This window comes from Elephas maximus, chromosome 6 (assembly GCF_024166365.1).
Source record: "Elephas maximus indicus isolate mEleMax1 chromosome 6, mEleMax1 primary haplotype, whole genome shotgun sequence".
Lineage (NCBI taxonomy): Eukaryota > Metazoa > Chordata > Mammalia > Proboscidea > Elephantidae > Elephas > Elephas maximus.
In genome coordinates this window covers 29,020,438-29,033,905 of record NC_064824.1, presented here as the reverse complement: position 1 = coordinate 29,033,905, position 13,468 = coordinate 29,020,438, and the positions used below count along the sequence as shown (strand labels likewise).

The 13,468-nt window shown below is 37.0% G+C and overlaps 1 pseudogene; it reads right to left on the bottom strand.

Moving 5' to 3' along the window:
* LOC126078148 (high mobility group protein B1-like) overlaps positions 1 to 13,468 on the bottom strand; it is a 133,175-nt pseudogene that overhangs the window by 119,550 nt on the left and 157 nt on the right.

The window sequence follows — 13,468 nt, the reverse complement described above, 5'->3', positions numbered from 1 at the left end:
ACACAAACTTGTTCATTATAATTTTATTATGTTTTTAATGTCCATGGCATCTTTAGTTATGGGTCTGTCTTAGTCATCTAGTGCTGCTATAACAGAAATATCACAAGTGCCTGGCTTTAACAAAGAGAAACTTATTTTCTCACAGTCTAGTAGGTTACAAGTCCAAATTCAGGGTGTCAGCTCCAGGGGATTGCTTTTTTTCTCTGTCGGCTCTGGAGGAAGATTCCTTGTCATCAGTCTTCTCCTGGTTGAGGAGCTTCCCAGGTGTAGGGACCCTGGGTCCAGAGGGCACGCTCTGCTCCTGGTGCTGCTTTCTTGGTGGTATGAGATCCCCAACTCTCTGCTTGCTTCCCTTTCCTTTTTATCTCTTGAGAGATAAAAGGTGGTACAGGCCAAACCCCAGGAAAACTGCCTCTACATTGGACCAGAAATGTGACCTGGGTAAGGGTATTACAATCCTGCCCTAATCCCCTTTAACATAAAATTACAATCACAAAATGGAGGACAACTACAGAATACTGGGAATCATGGCCTAACCAAGTTAATACACACATTTTTGGGGGGACATAATTCAATCCATGACAGGGCCCATTTTTACTTTTCCTACCAGTTAACTTGCTTTCTGTAATTTCATGTGCACCTGTGTGTGTGTGTGTACGTATGTATGTGATACATGGTCAGTCTTGCCAAAGAACCAACTTTAGCCTTGTCAATCTTCTCCATTCCATGCATGCTTTGTATGTCATTAATTTCTATTCTTATCTTTATTATTTTATTCCTTCTACTTTCTTTGGGCTTAATTTGCTGTTCCTTTTCTAATTTTCTGGAACTGATATTTGGCTCATTCATTGTCAGCCTCTCTTATTTTTAATATAGGTACTTAAGGCTGTAATTTTCATTTAAGTACTATTTTATATGTATCTCACAAATTTTGAAATGAAGTGCTTTTAATATCATTTAATTGTAAATATTTTATAATTTCGATTATGATTTCTTTTTTGACTTTTGAATTATTTGGAAATTTCTTAGCTGAGATAATTTCTTGCTTCCATATTTTATATGACAAATTATTATAATTAATCTTCTAATGTTAATTCAAATTTACATTCTACAACTTGGCCATGGTGTATTATCTATTACATATATTGCTGGGTTCAGAAAGTTAATATTTAGTTTAGGTTCTTTGCATTTATGCTAATAAGTGAGATTGAGATGAATTGTTAATTTCTCATAATGTCCTTGCCATGTTTTTGGATCAAGGTCAAGTTCGTCTCATAATATGAGCTTGACAGTATTTTATTATTGTTATTATTTTATAAACTTTCAGTAGTTTGATTAGGATTGGAATGAATTTTCTTTAAATGTTAAATATGTAACACACATTTTTAGCTGTCAATTTCTATATTACTAACCTAATAGTAAGAAAAATTGTGTGTGATATTAATGATATTGTTGGATAATTTCTGCATTCTGTTGAATCTCCTTTCTTTGGAATGGGCACAAATATGGATCTCTTTCAGTTGGTTGGCCAAGTAGCTGTCTTCCAAATTTCTTGGCATAGATGAGTGATCACCTCCAGTGCAGCATTCATTTGTTGAAACATCTCAATTGGTATTCCATGAATTCCTGGTGCCTTGTTTATTGCTAATACCTTCAGTGCAGCTTGGACTTTTCCCTTCAAGATCACATGCAAGTAAAATTTTGCTGAAGATAATCCAGAAGCAGTTGCATCCCTGCATCTACAGGGAACTGTCAGGAATATAAGCCAGATTCAGAAGAGGGTGTGAAACTAGGGGTATCATTGCTGATGTCATTTGGATCTTGGCTGAAAGCAGAGAATGCTAGAAAGATATTTACCTGTGTTTTATTGACTATGCAAAGACATTTGACTGTGTGGATCATAACACAACACTGCGAAGAATGGAAATTTCGGAAAATTTAATTGTACTCATAAGAAACCCGTACCTAGACCAAGAGGTAGTCATTTGGACAGAACAAGGGGTACTGCGTGGTTTAAAATTAGGAAATGTGTGTTTCAAGGTTATATCCTTTCACCATACTTATTCAATCTGTATGCTGAGCAGATAATCTGAGAAACTGGACTATACAAAGGAGAACTTAGCAGCAGGATTAGAAGAAGACTCATTCATTATCAACCTGCGTTCTGCAGATGACACGACCTTGCTTGCTGAAAGTGAAGAGGACTTGAAGCATTTACTGACGAAGATCTAAGACTGTAGCCTTCAGTATGGATTACACCTCAATGTAAAGAAAACAAAAATCCTCACAACTGGACCAATAAGCAACATCATGATAAATGGAGAAAAGATTGACATTGTCAAGGATTTCGTTTTACTTGGACCCACAATCAACGCGCATGGAAGCAGCAATGAAGAAATCAAGCAATGCATTGCATTGGGCAAATCTGCTGCAAAAGTCTGCTTAAAATGTTTAAAAGCAAAAATGTTACTTTGAAGACTAAGTTGCACCTGACCTAAGCCGTGGTATTTTTAATTGTCTCATATGCATGTGAAAGCTGAACAGTGAATAAGGAAGACTGAAGAATTGATGACTTTGAATTATGGTGTTGGTGAAGAACACTGAATATACCATGGGCTGCCAGAAGAATGAACAAATCTGTCTTAGAAGTACAGCCAGAATGTTCCTTAGAAGTGAGGATGATAAGCCTTCATCTCGCATACCTTGGACATGTTGTCAGGAGGGACCAGTCCCTGGAGAAGTACATCATGTTTGGTAAAGTAGAGGGTCAGCTAAAAAGAGGAAGACTCTGAATGAGATGGATTGACACAGTGGCTGCAACAATGGGCTCAAGCATAACAATGATTATGAAGATGGCACAGGACCGGTCAGTGTTTTGTTCTGTTGCATATAGGGTCACAGTGAGTCGGAAGGGAATTGATGGCACCTAACAACAATGACAACAAGTAAGAAAACATAGGCTGATGTTATCATTCCTTTAAAATTTATCGAGACTTATTTTATTGTCTAATACAAAATCAATTTTTGTAAATGTTTTGTGTGTGCTTCATCCATTTTCTATTATTGGCTCCAGAGTTCTCTATATGGCCTTTTGGTCAAGATTCTTTTTTATGTTGTTCAAATCTTGTATGTCCTTATTTATTTATTTTCTCCTTGAAACCACCAATTTTTGAGAGATAAGTTAAAATCTCTCACTATAGTTGTGAGGTATGTCTCCTGGTAGTTCTGCCAAAGTTTACATTATATACTTTGAGATTATGTTAGTCCATGCATTATTATTTAAGCTATATTTTAAACTTTAAAACTTTATTTCAAGAAAACCTTTATGCTTTAACATTAATTTTGTTTGGTATTATATAGCTTCACTAGCTTTACTTTGGAAACCCTGGTGGTATAGTAGTTAAGAGCTATGTCTGCTAACCAAAGGGTTGGCAATTTGAATTCACCAGGCACTCCTTGGAAACTCTATGGGGCCATTGTACTCTGTCCTGTAGGGTCGCTATGAGTTTGAATTGACTTGATGGCAATGAGTTTGGGTTTGGTTTTGTTTGGTTTAGCTTTATTTTGCTTAATATTTGCCATATAGCTTTTTCCATTTTTTTTTCAAACTTTCTGTATCCTGGTTTTATTTACATGCTCTTGTAAAAAGCATATAACCAGATATTTAAAAAAATTCTAATAATCTTTGTTTAGTAATGAACATTCAAACCATTTATATTTGCTATTTTTACTGGTATATTTTTTATTTTATTTCCACCATTTTTTTTAAAATAATTTTTATTGTGCTTAAAGTGAAAGTTTACAAATCAAGTCAGTATGTCACATATAAGCTTATATATACCTTACTACATACTCCCATTTACTCTCCCCCTAATGAGTCAGCCCGCTCCCTTCTTCCAGTCTCTCCTTTCATGACCGTTTTGCCAGTTTCTAACCCTCTCTACCCTCCCATGACAATACAGTCTCAAGTGTCCACCTGATACAAGTAGCTCACTCTTCATCAGCATCTCTCTCCAACCTATTGTCCAGTCCCTTCCATGTCTGATGAGTAGTCTTCAGGAATGGTTCCTGTCCTGGGCCAACAGAAGGTTTGGGGACCATGACCACCAGGATTCTTCTAGTCTCAGTCAGACCATTAAGTCTGGTCTTTTTATGAGAATTTGGAGTCTGCATCCCACTGTTCTCCTGCTCCCTCAGGAGTTCTCTGTTGTGCTCCCTGTCAGGGCAGTCATCGGTTGTGGCCAGGCAACATCTAGTTCTTCTGGTCTCAGGATGATGTAAGTCTCTAGTTCACGTGGCCCTTTCTGTATCAGGCTCATAGTTATCCTGTGACCTTGGTGTTCTTCATTCTCCTTTGATCCAGGTGGGTTGAGACCAATTGATGCATCTTAGATGGCCGCTTGTTAGCATTTAAGACCCCAGATGCCACAGTTCAAAGTGGGATGCAGAATGTTTTCATAATAGAGTTTATTATGTCAATTGACTTGGAAGTCCCCTTAAGCCATAGTCCCCAAACCCCCGCCCTTGCTCCGCTGACCTTCGAAGCGTTCAGTTTATCCCAGAAACTTCTTTGCTTTTGGTCCAGTACAGTTGAGCTGACCTTCCCTGTATTGAGTATTGTCCTTCCCTTCACCTAAAGTAGTTCTTATCTACTAACTAATCAGTAAGTAACCCTCTCCTACCCTCCCTCCCTCCCCCTTCTTGTAACCACAAAAGAATGTGTTCTTCTCAGTTTATACTATTTCTCAAGAACCTATAATAGTGGTCTTATACAGTATTTGTCCTTTTGCACCTGATTAATTTCACTCAGCATAATGCCTTCCAGGTTCCTCCATGTTATGAAATGTTTCACAGATTCGTCACTGTTCTTTATTGATGCGTGGTATTCCATTGTGTGAATATACCATAATTTAACCATTCGTCTATTGATGGACACCTTGGTTCCTTCCAGCTTTTTGCTATTGTAAACAGTGCTGCAATAAACATGGGTGTGCATATATCTGTTCGTGTAAAAGCTCTTATTTCTCTAGGGTATATTCCGAGGAGTGGGATTTCTGGGTTGTATGGTAGTTCTATTTCTAACTTTTTAAGAAAACGCCAGATAGATTTACAAAGTGGTTGTACCATTTTACATTCCCACCAGCAGTGTATAAAAGTTCTAATCTCTCCGCAGCCCCTCCAACATTTATTATTTTGTGTTTTTTGGATTAATGCCAGCCTTGTTGGAGTGAGATGGAATCTCATCGTGGTTTTAATTTGCATTTCTCTAATGGCTAATGATCGAGAGCATTTTCTCATGTATCTGTTAGCTGCCTGAATATCTTCTTTAGTGAAGTGTGTGTTCATATCCTTTGCCCACTTCTTGATTGGATTGTTTGTCTTTTTGTGGTTGAGTTTTAACAGAATCATATAGATTTTAGAGATCAGGCGCTGGTCAGAGATGTCATAGCTGAAATTTTTTTCCCAATCTGTAGGTGGTCTTTTTACTCTTTTGGTGAAGTCTTTAGATGAGCATAGGTGTTTGATTTTTAGGAGCTCCCAGTTATCTGGTTTCTCTTAGTCATTCTTAGTAATGTTTTGTATTCTGTTTATGCCTTGTATTAGGGCTCCTAACATTGTCCCTATTTTTTCTTCCATGATCTTTATTGTTTTAGTCTTTACGTTTAGGTCTTTGATCCACTTGGAGTTAGTTTTTGTGCATAGTGTGAGGTATGGGTCCTGTTTCATTTTTTTTGCAAATGGATATCCAGTTATGCCAGCACCATTTATTAAAAAGACTATCTTTTCCCCAGTTAACTGACACTGGGCCTTTGTCAAATATCAGCTGCTCATATGTGGATGGATTTATACCTGGGTTCTCAATTCTGTTCCATTGGTCTATGTGGCTGTTGTTGTACCAATACCAGGCTGTTTTGACTACTGTGGCTGTATAATATGTTCTAAAATCAGGCAGAGTGAGGCCTCCCACTTTCTTCTTCTTTTTCAGTAATGCTTTACTTACTCGGAGCTTCTTTCCCTTCCATATGAAGTTGGTGATTTGTTTCTCCATTACTTTAAAACATGTCATTGGAATTTGGATCGGAAGCACATTGTATGTCTAGATGGCTTTTGGTAGAATAGACATTTTTACTATGTTAAGTCTTCCTATCCATGAGCAAGGTATGTTTTTCCACTTATGTAGGTCCCACCATTTTTTGTTGTGCTTTCTATTTGTTGTACCTTTACCATCCCTACCCCCCACCCCATTCGCTCTTTCCTTGTACTCTTTTGGACAGATTAAGTATTTTTTGTTACTTCACATTTTTTCCTCTATGGATTCAGAAGTTACCCAACCATATCTATTCTTTTAGTGATTAGCCTAGGAATTATAACATGAATTTTTTTTAACTTATTAGATTCCAAAATTAACCAATATCTTTACTCACCATCCTCAAAAGATAAAAGACCTTGAAACTACTTAATGCCCATCACCCACTTCTTTTTGTATAAGCTATTATTTTCAGGTATTTTTATCCCAATCTTGTTTTGCTTTCTCCCCATGTGGCATTATTATTGTTTGATGTTTATTTATTTTTTTTTTGATAACATAGTCCCATAGCTCAACAATATAAAAGGAAAAATTTCAATAAAAAATTCTTTCTCCCACCACTGACTACAATGCACTTGCCAAAAAACAGTTCACCATTTTGATTAGATTATTGTAATCTTCTGGTGTTTCTTAATATTCACACAAATTAATATGAATATAAACTCTTATTTTTCTACCTTCTTATACAATAGTCAGCATACTGTTGTATGCTTTGATTTTTTAATTTAGCAATATATCCTAGAGATCTTTTCATATCAATACAGAATATCACCATTCTTTTTTTATATAGCTGCACAATATTCTATTGTATGATGTACCATAATTTATTTAATGAGCCCTTTATTGCTGGAAACTTGGGTTGTCTCCAATCATTTGCTAATACAGGCAAAGTTGCAGTGAATACTCTCTATCATAATGAGCACTTGTCATTTTATATGAGGTCAGTTAAATCTGTAGAATAAATTCCCAGAAGTGTGATTGCTAGGTCAATGGGTAAATGCATTTCTAATTGAACAAATTTTGCCAAAATAGTAGATTTTCTTTGTTAATATTTTAATTAAGAGTTTTGCATCTATGTTCATGAGTGAGATTGAATCATAATTTTCCCTTCTTGTAATGTTTTTGCCAGGTCATGGTGTTAGGATTATGTTTGCCTCAAAAAATTAAGTGTTTGTATGAGACTGGCTTAAGTTTTTCTTTAAATAGTTGGTAGAATTTTCTAGCGAAGACATCTGGGCCTGGAGTTTTCTTTGTGGGAAGGTTTTTAGTTACAGATTAAAATTTTGAATCAAATTATGTAGCCTTCCGTTACCAGAAGGAGACTATCTGTGACCTCATTATAGAAAGGCAGTCTCACTGGCTAAAAATTCCAGGTTTGCAGTCATTTCTCTTAATACAGGGATGCAATAGAATGTAGTAGTCAAGAATATAGTCTCTGATATCAGGATGACTTGATTTGAATTCTGACACTTCTATTTACTACTTGTGTGATTGTGGCCAAAGTATTTAAGCTCCCTGTTTTAGTTTTCTTACGTGTAAAATAAGCATATTAACAGTGCCTACCTCACTATGACCTTGAAGATTAAATGGGTTAATACAAATAATACCCTCAGAACATTTTCAGTTGTATTATAGACACTATGTAATTTCTATTGTTGACCATATCATCCCAGTATATTCTTGTTTCTATTGAGAAGGCACTTATAATTGAATTTTTGTCCCTTTGAAATTAAAATTTTTTTTTTCTGGTTGCTTTTATGATTGGCTCTTTGTTTTCGGTATTTTTCAGTTTGATTATGTGTCTCAGGATATGTTTTTCTTTATCTATCCTCTTTATTCTTTTTAAATCTTTGAATAAGAGTAATTTATCAATTCTGGAATATGCTTAGCTCTTATTTCTTCAGTGAGCCTCTACTTCATTCTCCTCCTTTCCTTCTGGAATTCTAATGATACATATATTGGACCTTCCTATTCCATCTTTTATGCCTTTTAGTTTTATATTTATTATCTCTGTGTTTCATTTTGGATAATTACTTCAGTTCCTTCTTTCAGTTCACTATGTCTCTCAAATTAATCTCTGTGATTAATTTTTTTGACAAAAAATTGTATTTACTTAAAAACATTCAGAATATCAACAAAACAGCTGCAACTTTTTTTGTAATTACAGAATGGTATTCAGTTAACAGAACAACAATTATTTCATATAAGCTGTGTCAGAGACAAGTGAGGATAAAAAACCTACCATCGCCACATATAACTAGTTTGTTCTGTGCACCAACAAGAATCTGCTTTAAATTTCCATGCCAATTTACAATCCTCATACTGTACCAGGCAAGGTTAGTGGCTATTGAAAATACCATCAGGATAGGGCTATCTAAGGATACATTCAGTAGTGTGTTAACTATACAAAAAAAGACAACCCTACGTGGCAGTTCTACCCTGTCCTGTAGGGTGGATATGAGTCGGAACTGATTCAATGGCACCTAACAACAACACAACTGCAGTTTAAAAACAAATCTTAAACAGCCTTACATTTCAATTGTTTTTTCCTTAAAAGGTCTCTTAGTCATCTAGTGTTGCTTTAACAGAAATAACCACAAGTGGATGGCTTTAACAAAGAGAGATTTATTTCCCCACAGTAAAGTAGGCTAAAAGTCCAAATTCAGGATGTCAGCTCTAGGGGAAGGCTTTCTCTGTCTGTCAGCTCTGGGGGAAGGTCCTTGTCCTCAATCTTTTCCTGGTTGGGGAGCTTCTCAGGTGCAGGGACGATGGGTCCAGAGGGCACGCTCTGCTCCTGGGGCTGCTTTCTTGATGGTATGAGGTCCCCAACTGTCTGCTTCCCTTTCCTTTTATCTCTTGAGAGATAGAAGGTGGTACAGGCCACATCCCAGGGAAACTCCCCTTACATTGGATCAGAAATGTGACCTGGTAAGGGTGTTACAATCCCACTCTAGTCCTCTCTAACATAGAGTTATAATCACAAAATGGAGGACAACCACAGAATACTGGGAATCATGGCCTAACCAAGTTGATACACATATTTTGGGGGGGGACATAATTCAATCCACGACAAAAGGAGTGAGTTGTGTACCCACACTAGGGTTAAATGCTTTATAGACAAGAAAAAAAAAAAAAAAAAACTACACTAGAACCAATGTATTCATCATCATCATCTTCTTCATCTTCCTTTTTCTTGCTTTCTTCAGCCTTGACCACCCCCCTTTTGGCTGCATCAGGCTTTCTTTACCCTGGTATGCAGCAATATCCTTTTAATATTTCTCCTTCACCTTAGTGACCTTCCTCTCGTAAGACTGCTTGTCACTGGCAGCAGTATTATTCCACATCTCTCCAAGTTTCTTTGCAATGTCACCAATGGATAGGCCTAAACGCTCGCCTTTGATTTTTGAGTGATACTCAGAACAAAACATGAAAAAGGCCAAAGGAATCCTCTTGGGTGCATTGGGATCCTTGAATTTCTTTTTGTTTCCACTTTAGGAGGGATATAGGCATTCATTTCTCTTACGTAATGGGCCTTGTCCACCTTTGCCATGTCTTCAAAACTTTCCTTTTCTCTTTAGCAGACATGGACTTTTAGTTCTCTGAGCACTTCTTAGAAAACTCTGAGTTGACAAGCATCTGGGTGCTTCTTCTTGTGCTCCTCCTGGCAAGTTTGCACAAAAAAATGCATATGATCACATTTTGCCTCTTGGCTTCTTAGGAGCTTCTTTGCCATGTTTAGTTATTTTTGGTCCGCAAAGCAGAGTTGTCCAGTGCCATCCGGCTCTACGTGGCCCGACCCTGTCTCTATGGAGCTCAATGTACTGCACTGGCTGTGAGAGTGGGAGCCAAAGGCAGCCTCCTCACTCTCTCAGCTTTGTAACATTTCTCTGTGATTAATTTGCTGTTAGCCAGTCATTGAGGTTTTAATTTCAATTATTAGTTTTTTTTTTTTTTTCCATTTCTGAATATTCTGCTTGGTTCTTCAAATCTGGTCACTCTTCATAGTTTCTAGTTACCTGCTCGTTTTCAAGTATTCCTTCTATTTCCTTCACTTTATTAAACGTAATTTCACATTATGTATCTGGTAATTCTAATATCTGAAATATTTTGTGGTGTTTCAGCCGTCTTTTGTTTTGGCTTATTCTCAAACATGGCACCTTGTTTTCTTGTGTGTTTTGTGATACTAAACTCCAAGCAGCTCATTTCTCTTGGAACTTGAGCTGTAGGAATCCTTGGAGGCCTAGGATGAAGGTGGTAGCCTCCAGAGAGGAAAGGCATTTATTTCTGTTCTGTGGTTTAAGGCAATATCACAGTCCGGGATGATGTGAAACCATATTTTTGGCAGGAGGTTTTTTCAGACCACCGGGAAATATAAATTTGTGCTCTAAACATGTGGGAGGTTTAGCTTGTGGTTATGGATTCTTGAGAGATTTTTAAATTTTCTTCCATTCAGCAGTAAGTTTTAAGACAATTTTTTTCTGTCTTCAAACGGTCAGGAAAAGAGACAGAAATTAGTGCCGCCACGTTCTTAGGAAATTGCGAACACATTGCTTCTCAGAAAAATAAAATACGTTAAAATAAAAGTAGAAAGGAATAAATATAAATAAATTATTTTAAAAAGTAAAAATAGTGTTGTGAAAGAATACTCGATTAATATTAGAAATAATTTCTGGAAAGATGACAAAAATCAGGCATGTACCATGCAGCAAATGAGTAGCAGGATCCTAAGCCCAAAGTAAGGTATACCTTGAGCGTGGAATTTGCATAGGTAACAAATAGCAATAGATCAGAATGAATTATAATTTTAATTTACATCATTTAACATTATTTATTTTTTTCCCTGAAAAAATGACAAGTTTATTCTATCATGAAACCCGAGGGGAAGATTTAATAATAGATGCTAAACTCAGAAGTTTGGTACCTGAAATACTGCATTTTACGACATTTTATTGCTCCTTGCATAATAAGAGATGAAAACCTAAAATTAACTCTTCAGTTAAGGTTCTATTCTTATTTTAACTTTAAAACTTTAAAATAATAATTCCTTAACCAAAATCTTTTATTTTTTAAATTGTTGTACTTTAGATGAAGGTTTACAAAACAAACTAGTTTCTCATTAAAAAATACACATATTGTTTTATGACATTGGTTAACAACCCCACAACATGTGAACACTCACCCTTCTCAAACTTGAGTTCCCTATTATCGGTTTTCCTGTTCCCTCTTGCTTTCTAGTCCGTGCTCCTGGGCTGGTGTGCCCCTTTAGTCTCGTTTTGTTTTATGGGCCTGTCCAATCTTTGGCTGAAGGGTGAACCTCAGGAGTGACTTCATTACTGAGCTGAAAATGTGTCCTGGGGCTGTACTCTCAGGGTTTCTCCAGTCTCTGTCAGGCCAGCAAGTCTGGTCTTTCTTTCTGAGTTAGAATTTTGTTCTACATTTTTCTCAAGCTCTGCCTTAACCAAAATCTTAACCAAATCCTGCCCACTGCTTTAGGGAAAGAATTAACACGACAAATGAGTCTCAATTTCTTCCTTTGTCACATTAATATTAATGAAGAGAACATTTTGTGAAAAATATCGATTTTGAGATTTTATTTTAAAATACCAGAATTTAGTTTTGTGGAACACTCCAACTCCCTGATGGCATAAGTATTATATGACCACACACACACACACACACACACACACACACACACACACAAAATGGTAACAGATCTTCTCAGGCCTGCGAGAGCTGAAGGAATATAGTCACAACAGCCTTTGTTAGGGGTGGGAGAGCAAAACTTACTAGTAAACTCAGCAAATGAAGGAAGATGGATCAAAATCAAGACCCCTGGATAGAGAAGCTTTGATACAAGGGCTGATCATAAGCACTGAGTCCATTTAAAATTAGAAAGAAGACAACCATGAGAACTTGCTTACAGAATAGAATACAGATGTTTAAAACACATCAACATAAAAAGAACCACATGGCTACAAGAATGAAGCTACAATTGGAAGTGGGAGAAATGGCACTGGTGCTAATTTTCTCATCTTTCATAGCAAGGAGTTGATTGGTGCTTTCTAGAATGAAGACCATTGCCTAAAAAACCACAGTTCAACTCTCTCAATATTTTTTATAATCTTTTTTTTTTTCCCATAAGCTTAGAGGATTCTTTGGGAATTAGTCTCTTGTGGTGGATCCCTTATCTGGAGTTCAGCAATGCCTTCAACATCTCTTCAGATTTTTTCCCTGTCAAATTCAAAATTAATTTAATATTTTAAAATAACATTCATAATGTGATTCCATTTTAGTAAATTACCTGCCTGTCAGTTTGAGTTTCCTTCTGTGAGTCCCTCCATCTACTTATCTGTGTTTCACTCTGTATATGAGCTTAGAGGATTGTTTGAAATAAAGTTTATTTGACAGTAACAAGACTTATTCCTAGGTAATGCAGTTTAAGGAGCTTTATTCTTTGTCCTTTGTTCTATTTTGTATTGCTTAAATTTATTTTTGAATGACCATGTATTTTTTTTCCAAAATAATGAAGTCTTTACTTTTAAAACAAAACAAACGTACAAACACTTTGCTGTAATATGACAATAAATACCTTCCCTGGTCCTCCCCTTGATCTGTAGTTCTATAACCAGATCCCCGCCTTGTGCCTAAGGCCTTGTTAGTAACCAGGGATTGGTGTCCAGTCACTGGTTTTAATCCAGTGTTGCCTGCTTCACTACTTGCTGACAGGTTTCTACCAGGCCCAGCTCAGTTTTCAAATCTGGCCCACATGAAGAGTCCTTTTGCCAGGGCCTGTTGTCCAGCAGGTCACTCTTGTCAGGTCCTTGGTGCCAACAGCTGTCTTGGAGTTGCGCCAGGTCCCTTTCAACTCCACCAGATGGTGTGTTCTGCTGGCTCGACTTCAGTCCTCCCAGCACCTTCCACTGGATGGGGCTCCCCTTTGGTCAAGGCTACTTGCAGGGGTCAGCCAGTCTCTCCCTTCTTCTTTTCATCCCTCCCTTCCCCCATTTCAGCTCTTCTCACCCCTCCCTCCCCATCCTAAACTTTTCTGTATTCTGTCCTATTCCTCTCTCCCTCCCCTCCCTTCTTTTCTCTCCTCTCCCTTTGCTCCCTTCCCTTCCCTCCTTTCATCTTTCTTCCGTCTTTTCCTTTTCCTTCCCCATTCACCCCCATTCATGTCTTATCTGTAAAACAATTTCCTAGGAGGATTAAATGGAATCACAAATGGAAATCATCTAGCATATTGTTGGATACATAGCAAATGCTCTTTCTATGGGAGACACTACAATTATTGTTAAGTGTTTATTGAACTATTTATTCATTTGTTAATTCATTCAACAAACATTAAGTAACGTACAATGCACCAAGCACGGTGCTAGGCAT